Here is an 8,619-nt window from a genome sequence, read left to right on the forward strand (position 1 = left end):
TGCGCCTGTAGTACAGCTACTTGGGAGGCTGAGGTAGGAGAATCACTTGAACCTGGGAGGCGGAGGTTGCAGTGAGTCAAGATCGCGCCACTGCACTCCAGCCTGGGTGATAGAGCGAGACTCCGTCTCCAAAAAAAAAACAAAACGATTTCCCCCATATCTTTAGGTTTGTGTAGACACAGTAAATAAATGTGTCTGCCTTTACTCCAATTGATTTGCCTTTTGCAACCTTTCCTTCCTTCCTTTCTTTTCTTTTCTTTTTCTTTTCTTTCAGACAGAGTCTCACTCTGTTGCTGAGGCTGGAGTGCAGTGGCACGATATTGACTCACTATAGCCTCTGTCTCCTGGGTTCAAACAATTCTCCTGCCTCAGCCTCCTGACTAGCTGGGACTACAGGCATGCAGCACTATGTCCGGCTAATTTTTGTATTTTCAGTAGAGACGGGGTTTCACTATGTTGGCCAGGATGGCCTCCACCTCCTGACCTTGTGATCTGTCGGCCTCAGCCTCACAAAGTGCTGGGATTACAGGCATGAGCCACCACACCCAGCCTTTTGCAATTTTTCATCAAAATTTGAGAGGACCAAGGGTTCCTCTTGGCACCTACACCAGCCACCCTGTCTTGGGAAGTGGGGACGCTGGCACTGTAGCAGGACAAGCAGCAGACAAAACTCCTCAGACACCGAGTTAAAGAAGGAAGGGGTTTATTTGGCTTGGGGCATTGGCAAGACTTCTGTCTCAAGAGCCGGGCTCCCTGAGTGAGCAATTCCTGTCCCTTTTAAGGGCTCACAACTCTTAAGGGGGTGCATGTGAGAGGGTCGAGATTGATTGAGCAAGCAGGGGCTACGTGACTTTGGGATGCATGCACTGGTAATTAGATCAGAACAAAACAAGATAGGGATTTTCACAGTGCATTTCTATACAATGTCTGTAATCTATAGATAACAGAACCAATTAGGTCAGGGGTCGATCTTTAACTACCAGGCCCAGGGTGCGGCGCCGGGCTGTCTGCTGTGGATTTCATTTCTGCCTTTTAGTTTTGACTTCTTCTTTCTTTGGAGGCCGAAATTGGGCATAAGACAATATGAGGGGTGGTCTCCTCCCTTATTCCCCTCTTTTGAGACTCTCACTCATTTTATTAGTGGGAGTTCTCACTTTCATTTTTACTACCCATGTCTTCTTTCAAGACAGATCCATAGTGATTCATATAGCACATTTGTGCATTATGATGAACTAAGGTAGCAATGAAGCTTTTTATCATTCAAAGAAGTACAGGTAGCAAAGGGAGCAGTAAGTAGGCTCCTATTACTATTATAACTCTTATTAAAGAATTTTAAATCCTCCTAGTGCTGGGAGCCATTTTCTAAACATGGCCCAAGAGTAAAATCTATGCCACACTTGCACGGGCATGTGTGCCAGTTTTGTCATATCTCTAACCATGTCTTCAACTACTTGCCCTTGATTATCTGTGTGTAGGCAGCAATTAGTAAGATTAAATTTCCTACAGATCTCTCCTTCAGCTGCTAGCAAGTAGTTGAGAGCTAATCTATTTTGATAAATAGCATTTCTCATCTGAGTAGTCGAGAGCTAATCTATTTTGATTGATAGCATTTCTCCTCTGAGTTTCTTGCTGGGCCAGAATAGTCAAGGCTCTGCCGGTTTTATTAGTGATTATTTTTAAGACAGCTTGTAACCTTATGATTTGGTTGATCATGTAAATGGGGGTCCGGTATCCCCATGAGCCATCTTGTGCCTAAGTAGCAGGCCTATAATACTGTATGATTCTCTCAGGGGGCCATATATCTTTTTTTTTTTTTTTTTTTTTTTTTCCAATTTCTTATAGCTATGCTTCTCTTTTCAAGGGAAGCATAGACAGGGAAGCTCAGGAGTTCGCCTGTTTTTATGGGCAGTAGGAAGAAAGGTGGTTTAATAGTGCCAATAACACAACTACCTGCCCACTGGTCAGGTAATTTGGCATAAGCTCTATGCCCACGTATCCAATACAATCCAGTGGGGACTGTCCAGTCCTGGTGGGACCCCAGGTGGGTCCACACGGTTTGCAACTTTGGGAATTTGCTAACTGGATTTCTCTCTGTTTGATTTGAACTCCACCAAGTGACTGTTTCTGTGGTACCATTATACAGTTTCTGTCCCAGAAAACTAAGACATACTACAGGGTGAGTGAGTTCTTTTCCTTCTCTAGCTATGCAATATTGTCCAATAATTGAGGTTTTAGGACCCAGAAATTATCAGGGTGATTCTTTTGAACCGGGAATTCATCAGGAACTGGGTCTGTAGACACTAATTCTTGGGCTTCCCATGGTCATTGATCTCCTATTACAGTTCCTCCACATACATAACATGAAGTGACATTGAGAGACTGGGCTATATACTCAGCTAATTGAAAAAACAAATTTCTTGTTTTTCCTGGAATTTCTGGTACTGGTACATTTAGTTCATCATAGAAAGTTTGAAACACTGGTTCAGGAGAGCGTTTGTACACTTCTCCTCGAACCAAGATATTTACTCAAGGATCTAGTCTGGCCCCATCAATTCCTAAGGTCACACACTCCTCTTCTTTTCAGCAAGGATCAAAAGGATTTGTTGTTACTAGCTCTAAGGGGTTACATTGTCCCTTAATACAGAAAGGGCCATTTTTTCCTTTCTGAAGGTGGATCCTTTTCATCATTTTTTTTCTTTTATCCAAGTGGCCTAAATGACACAAGACCAGTATTTACATTTATTTCCACACAGTCCTAATTTATGACAGATGTACTTATTTTCTGCAATGTAGCCTCTTTTCTAACTAAGAGAACCACACCTTATTCCTAACTTATTACTATTAATGATAGCACAGGCATCAAATTTTAAGGTGACTTGTTAGGGCAACCTTTTTTTTTTTTTTTTCTGTTTTGGCTAACACTTTACTCATATCATTTATGAGCTCCCACCTGTCCTTAGTTCTTAATCTTATTTTGAGAACTGTGGTCATGGGAGACTCAGATGGGTCATAACACATATCAGGTTGGTCATTTCCTGGGCTATGTACCTTGTATAGAATAATATTATACAAACAACTTATTTTTAGAGTTCCAGTACACTTACAATAACTGTAAAATAATAGGACCATAACAACCTTTTGTCCAACTCAGTGATTTGATGTATACACTGGGAACAGCCCTCAGTCTGAGGAAGGTCAGTTGAAGTCCTTACTGTACAAGTCCAAATTTTAAGGAAAATGAGTCCCACGATGAGTTTCCTCATGCTTCGGCCATGCATGGACTAGTCAGCTTCCGGGTGTGACTGGAGCAGGGCTTGTCGTCTTCTTCAGAGTCACTTTGCAGGGTTGGCGAAGCTGCTCCCATCCGTGTACAGCTCCCAGTCTACTGATGTTTAAGGATGGTCTTGGAGGTTGGGCCCACTAGAAAAAACTGAGTCCAATACTTATACACAGTTATGTTCAACTGGGCGCTCTGATACCAGGAGCAAGGTGGCGGGGTTTAGGGTGTTGCAAACTTCAATGGTTATGTGGGGATTTTCACAGAGCAAGCTTTGGTATCTAGTTAGTCTAGCATTTATTAGCTAATGGTGTCCTTTGGTATTTATTAAAATCACCACAGCACGGGGGGACTTTATGTTTAGGTTCTGCCTAAGAGTTAGCTTATCTGCTTCTTGTGCTAACAGGGCCATTGCTGCCAGGGTCCTTGGACATGGGGGCCAGCCTTTGGAAACTCTGTCTAGTTGTTTTGAGAGATAGGCCACTGGCCTTGGCCAGGGCCCTACATTCTGGGTTAAAACTCCAACTGCCTTTTTTTTTTTTTTTTTTGACACATAGAGTTAAAGAGTTTTGTCAGGTCAGGTAGCCTCAGGTATGGTGCCGACCTGAGTTTTTCTTTTAATTCATGAAAAGCTCGTTGCTGTTGGTTGTAAATAGACGTAGTTTATCTAATCTACATTTTTATTAACTGTCACCTACTAAAATATTGACTCAAATCCTGCAGCTATTTTATTTCAAGCTTCAAATTGATCTGGTATTCCTCGTGGGACTCCAGTTGCGTCTAAATAAACATGAGAGTTGGAAGACCCATAAGGGTCTTTATGGTGTCTTATTATTATTTTTCCTTCTGGTTGATTAAATGCCAGGATGAAAGGGATAGCCAACTGGACTAAAGTATGAGTGCCACTTCAGTTATTCAGCAGAGTGCCTAGTAAAGGTCCACCACAATACCACCACACATCCGCTCAGGGATGAACAAGGGCTGACTGACTGATAAGCTCTTGAAAATTCTTAAGCTCACTGCATCCTTTCAAGTCTCCAAGGAATGCTAAGTTTCCTCCCTGTCATGAGAGACACGAAGTGAACTTAGTGTTGAGAGATGGAAGCTGGATGGCCCTCGGGGGCTGAACTGCAGGGTGCGGGACTTTGGGATATAGCAGAGAGAGCTGGGCATGACTTATTACTCCAGGCTGTAGAATCCTGGAAAAGAGCTACCATGCAGCCCACACCTGGTCGACTGGAGGACCACCTTAGTGGAAAGGGGACAATCTGGGCCTCTGGCCTGCCATGTGCACAAGCATAACAATTGCTTTTGTTTAATGTACAGATGGAATATTTGATCCATTTTAACCAGGTATTTGCATCTTGGTATCCTGTCTTAATTGCTAAAGTGTGTTTTAAGTCTTTAACTTCTATGATCCTCTAGTAAAATGAATGTATGGTTTTAGGGAAATTACAAAAACCGGTTGGGGCAGTCCATCCTTGCTCTTTAGTGGTCCACAGAATGTTGGCATGAAAGCTCTACATCAGGGGGCAACACTCCTGGTTGGCACTGGGGTCTTTATCGAAATCTCCCCAGATTAAATGGTCCTAGTTTACTAATGCCTAGTCTGAGGAGAGTCAGGAGGGACAGAAGTACTTTTCTGAAGTAGAAAGCTGTCTTTGAATTGGCAAGTCCTCACAGGGTATAACAAGGTAAGCATTAAATGCAATAGTTTGAGGTGAAATTGACTTGGTTATATTAATAACTAGATGGTCAGCAATAGAATGAGGAAAGAAGAAAGAATAATAGAACAGATTAAAAGAATTAAATTTTTCTTACCTTTAGTTTGGTAGGGTTTTCCCCTGGGACTATGGCCCATGACTCTGGAGGGGGTGGCACTTTCTTGACTCGGGTGTGATGAGTCCCTCCTTTTTTTGCTGTATGAACAGCACTCTTGCTGGTTAGCAGCACAAGGTAAGGTCCTTCCCAGGCTGGCTCAAGTTTTTCTTCTTTCCACCTTTCGATGAGAAAGTGATCTTCAGGCTGGTGCTGGTTTACTGGAAATTCTAGCGGTGGTACCTGTGCTAAAAGACTTTTAGTTTTTTTTTTGCGAGAAAGGAAAGTGGAAGATAAAACAAGTATATAATTTTTAAGAAATTGACCTTTTGTTTTAAATGTGGGGACCTTGGGAGTGGACTTTATAGTCCTTAGTGCCTTTTTACTGAGAAATTTCCTTAAGCACCTATTTTTATTAGTTTTTAAACCAAAGAAAGCCAAATACCATTTTACATTTAACAATGCTTCTCATATGATTTTTATACCAGATAAGCTAAATGTTATCTTTATATTAGTGTGCTATTAATGTTAAACCTAATTTTAATAAAACCTTGTAGATATATTTATTTAATTTTTAATGTTTGACCATAAGGTAAGATTTTATAGACTCTTTTTAATCTTTTATAATTTTTGCTAAAGAGAAGATTGGTGCTTTAAGAAAAACTTGTTATGCTTTTACTTTAATGTTTGGTTCACAGAAAAACTGGATGATACTTCTTTAACTTTAGCTAATATGTTTACACACAGAATGTTCTTTACAATTAACGTTTTAAAACTTGCTTAAACCTTCAAAACAGTAGTTTTTAACTTTTTAATGTAGGTAAAAATGTATATTCTTATGCCTCCTTATAATCCTTTTACCAAAGGTATGTTTTGCTTTTCTTATACACCTTGTACATAAACTGTTTTTTTTTGTTTTTTTGTTTTGTTTTTCTTTTCAATAGTTTTACATTCAGGAGGCTTAGTTACTTTTAAATTACACATTTTTTGCATAAATTCTTTTTTAACACACTTTTTTTTATAACCTTTTTTTTTTTTTTTTTTATGTCTATGGACTAGACTGTCTAAGGCCACAAGTTTAGAAGTTACTACAATACATGTTACACTGTTAACTTTTAGCAAACTTTACTTTTGTTGAAAACTTTGTAAGTTTGGGATTTTAATTATCTTTTGCTATTAATAAGACCTTGTTTTGTCCAAATTAGAATTGGTATAATGGATTTTAAAGGAATAGGGTACACTTTTTTTTTTCTCTTAACTAGTTGTATATCTCTCTCTTTCTTTCTTTCTCTCTTTGACTTTGTCTCTCTCTCTCTTTGACTTTTCTTTTGCCTCTGTCTCCTCTCTCTCTGCCTCTCTCTTTCTTTCTTTTCAGGGAGGAGACCACCCCTCATATTGTCTTATGCCCAATTTCTGCCTCCAAAGAAAGAAGAAGTCAAAACTAAACGGCAGAAATGAGATCCACAGGCAGACAGCAGGGCGCCACACCCTGGGCCTGGTTCTGTTATCTATAGATTACAGACATTGTATAGGAATACACTGTGAAAATCCCTGTCCTGTTTTGTTCTGATCCAATTACCGGTGCATGCATCCCCCAGTCACGTACCCCCTGCTTGCTCAATAAATCAAGACCCTCTCACTTGCACCCCCTTAGAGTTGTGAGCCCTTAAAAGGGACAGGAATTGCTCACTCAGGGAGCTTGGCTCTTGAGACTGAAGTCTTGCCAATGCCCCTGGCTGAATAAACCCCTTCATTCTGTAACTCGGTGCCTGAGGAGTTTTGTCTGCCTCTCCTCCTGCTACATTTCTTGGTTACCTGACCGGGAAGCGAGGTGAATGGTGGATGGTGGAGGCAGCTCCTTAGGCAGCTTAAGCCTGCCCTATGGAACATCCCTGCGGGGGACTCCAACCAGCCCCAGCAACGCGGATCCTGAGAGTGCTCCCAGGTAGGCATTTGTCCCGGTGGGACGCTTCGCCAAAGCAGTGTGTGGCAGGCCCCCGTGGAGGATCAAAGCAGTGGCTGAACACTGGGAAGGAATGGGCACTTGGAGTCTGGACATGTAAAACTTGGTAAGACTAGTCTTGGGAACTTGCCCACTCCATTTGAGTGGAAGCGTGGCCTGATCACCCACAGCGTGCCTTTATCGGCACTTTGGTTTTGGTTTTGACTTGGTTTGAATTGCTTGACAGGACTGGTCTTGGGAACTTGCCCACTCCATTTGAGGGGAAGCGTGGCCTGATCACCCACAGTGTGCCTTTATCGGCACTTTGGTTTTGGTTTTGACTTGCTTTGAATTGCTTGACAGGATTGGTCTTGGGAACTTGCCTACTCCATTTGAGTGGAAGCGTGGCCTGATTACCCATGGTGTGTGTTAGGCAGGGATCTAGACCCAACATGGCGGCGCCACCCAGTGTGGCAGGCCCTTTGCTTGAGACTTCCCTTCCTCTTTGAACACACCCGCAGACTTGCATATGTCAGAAGTTCCGGCTGGGCAACCACACTCCCCCATGACCTGCAGCTCACCTGCATTCCACAAGTTCATAAACAGCAGTTTCGGTTAACAGTTTCCAAAGACCCCTTCCTCATGACACTTACTCAACTCCTGCCCTAGTAGTTTCAAGACCCCCAGGCCCTATTTGCACAACCAGCTTCCCTGCCTCTTGGGCTATAAAAAGCCCCTATCCTACTCCCTCAGCGCTACTTTCTCGGCCCGCATCTTTGGACCAAGGAACCTCACCCGGGAGTCCTAATAAAGACTATTCTTAGTGCCATTTGCTTTGTGTCTTCATTCCTGGTTTGGCTCCACCCTCAGTTTACCTTTATATTTGGTGCCGAAACCCGGGAGGAGACCCCCTCCCTGGACCCCTGCCGGGTCGGGCAGGCTCTCCTCTCCCCAAGCCAGGACCTCCTTTCCAAGCCGGGAGCCATTTCACCAAATCCAAGACTCAATTCAATCACTGCTGGATAAGTTTTCCCCCGTCCTGTAGGCCTCCTCTGGGAAGTCCCTGTCCGAAACACGTGGCCACATCAGGGGCTCCCTCCAGTCAACTGTGACCTTGGCACTGGGGACTAGGAGATGTCCAACCTCCCTGGAAGCCGCCATACCCCGCACTCCACGTGGCAGTAGGAGGACGCTCCCATTGCCTCCGGACTGCCCGCCTTAGGACCATGGGAAATACCCAGTCCAAACCAAACAGAAAATCCCCTCTGAGGTGCCTCTTGGCTAATTTCCAGACTTTAAGTCTCAGCCAAGACCTAAAACAAAAGTGGCTCATTTTCTTCTGCACAGTAGCATGGCCACAGTATAAATTGGATAATCAGTCTCAGTGGCCTGCAGAAGGCACTCTAGACTTTAACATCCTCACAGATCTGACCAACTTCTGCAAGAGACTAGGCAAATGGTACAAGATACCCTATGTTCAAGCCTTTTGGGACTTGCGTTCTTGCCCAGATCTCTACGCCCAATGCTCGTTAGCTCAGGTTCTACTCGCAAAGTGTCTTCCCTCGAGAAGGAGAGGGATGAT

General features: G+C 43.1%; 1 long non-coding RNA gene across 1 annotated transcript; it reads right to left on the bottom strand.

Moving 5' to 3' along the window:
• Positions 1 to 2,726: 2,726 nt before the first annotated feature.
• Positions 2,727 to 5,351, bottom strand: LOC135970322 (uncharacterized). Its single transcript, XR_010586024.2, has 2 exons — positions 5,099 to 5,351; positions 2,727 to 3,430 (listed from the first exon to the last, which is right to left on the bottom strand). It is a non-coding gene; the product is annotated as an uncharacterized lncRNA (long non-coding RNA).
• Between the last annotated feature and the right edge of the window lie 3,268 nt (positions 5,352 to 8,619).

This window comes from Macaca fascicularis, chromosome 1 (genome assembly GCF_037993035.2).
Source record: "Macaca fascicularis isolate 582-1 chromosome 1, T2T-MFA8v1.1".
Classification (NCBI taxonomy): Eukaryota; Metazoa; Chordata; class Mammalia; order Primates; family Cercopithecidae; genus Macaca; species Macaca fascicularis.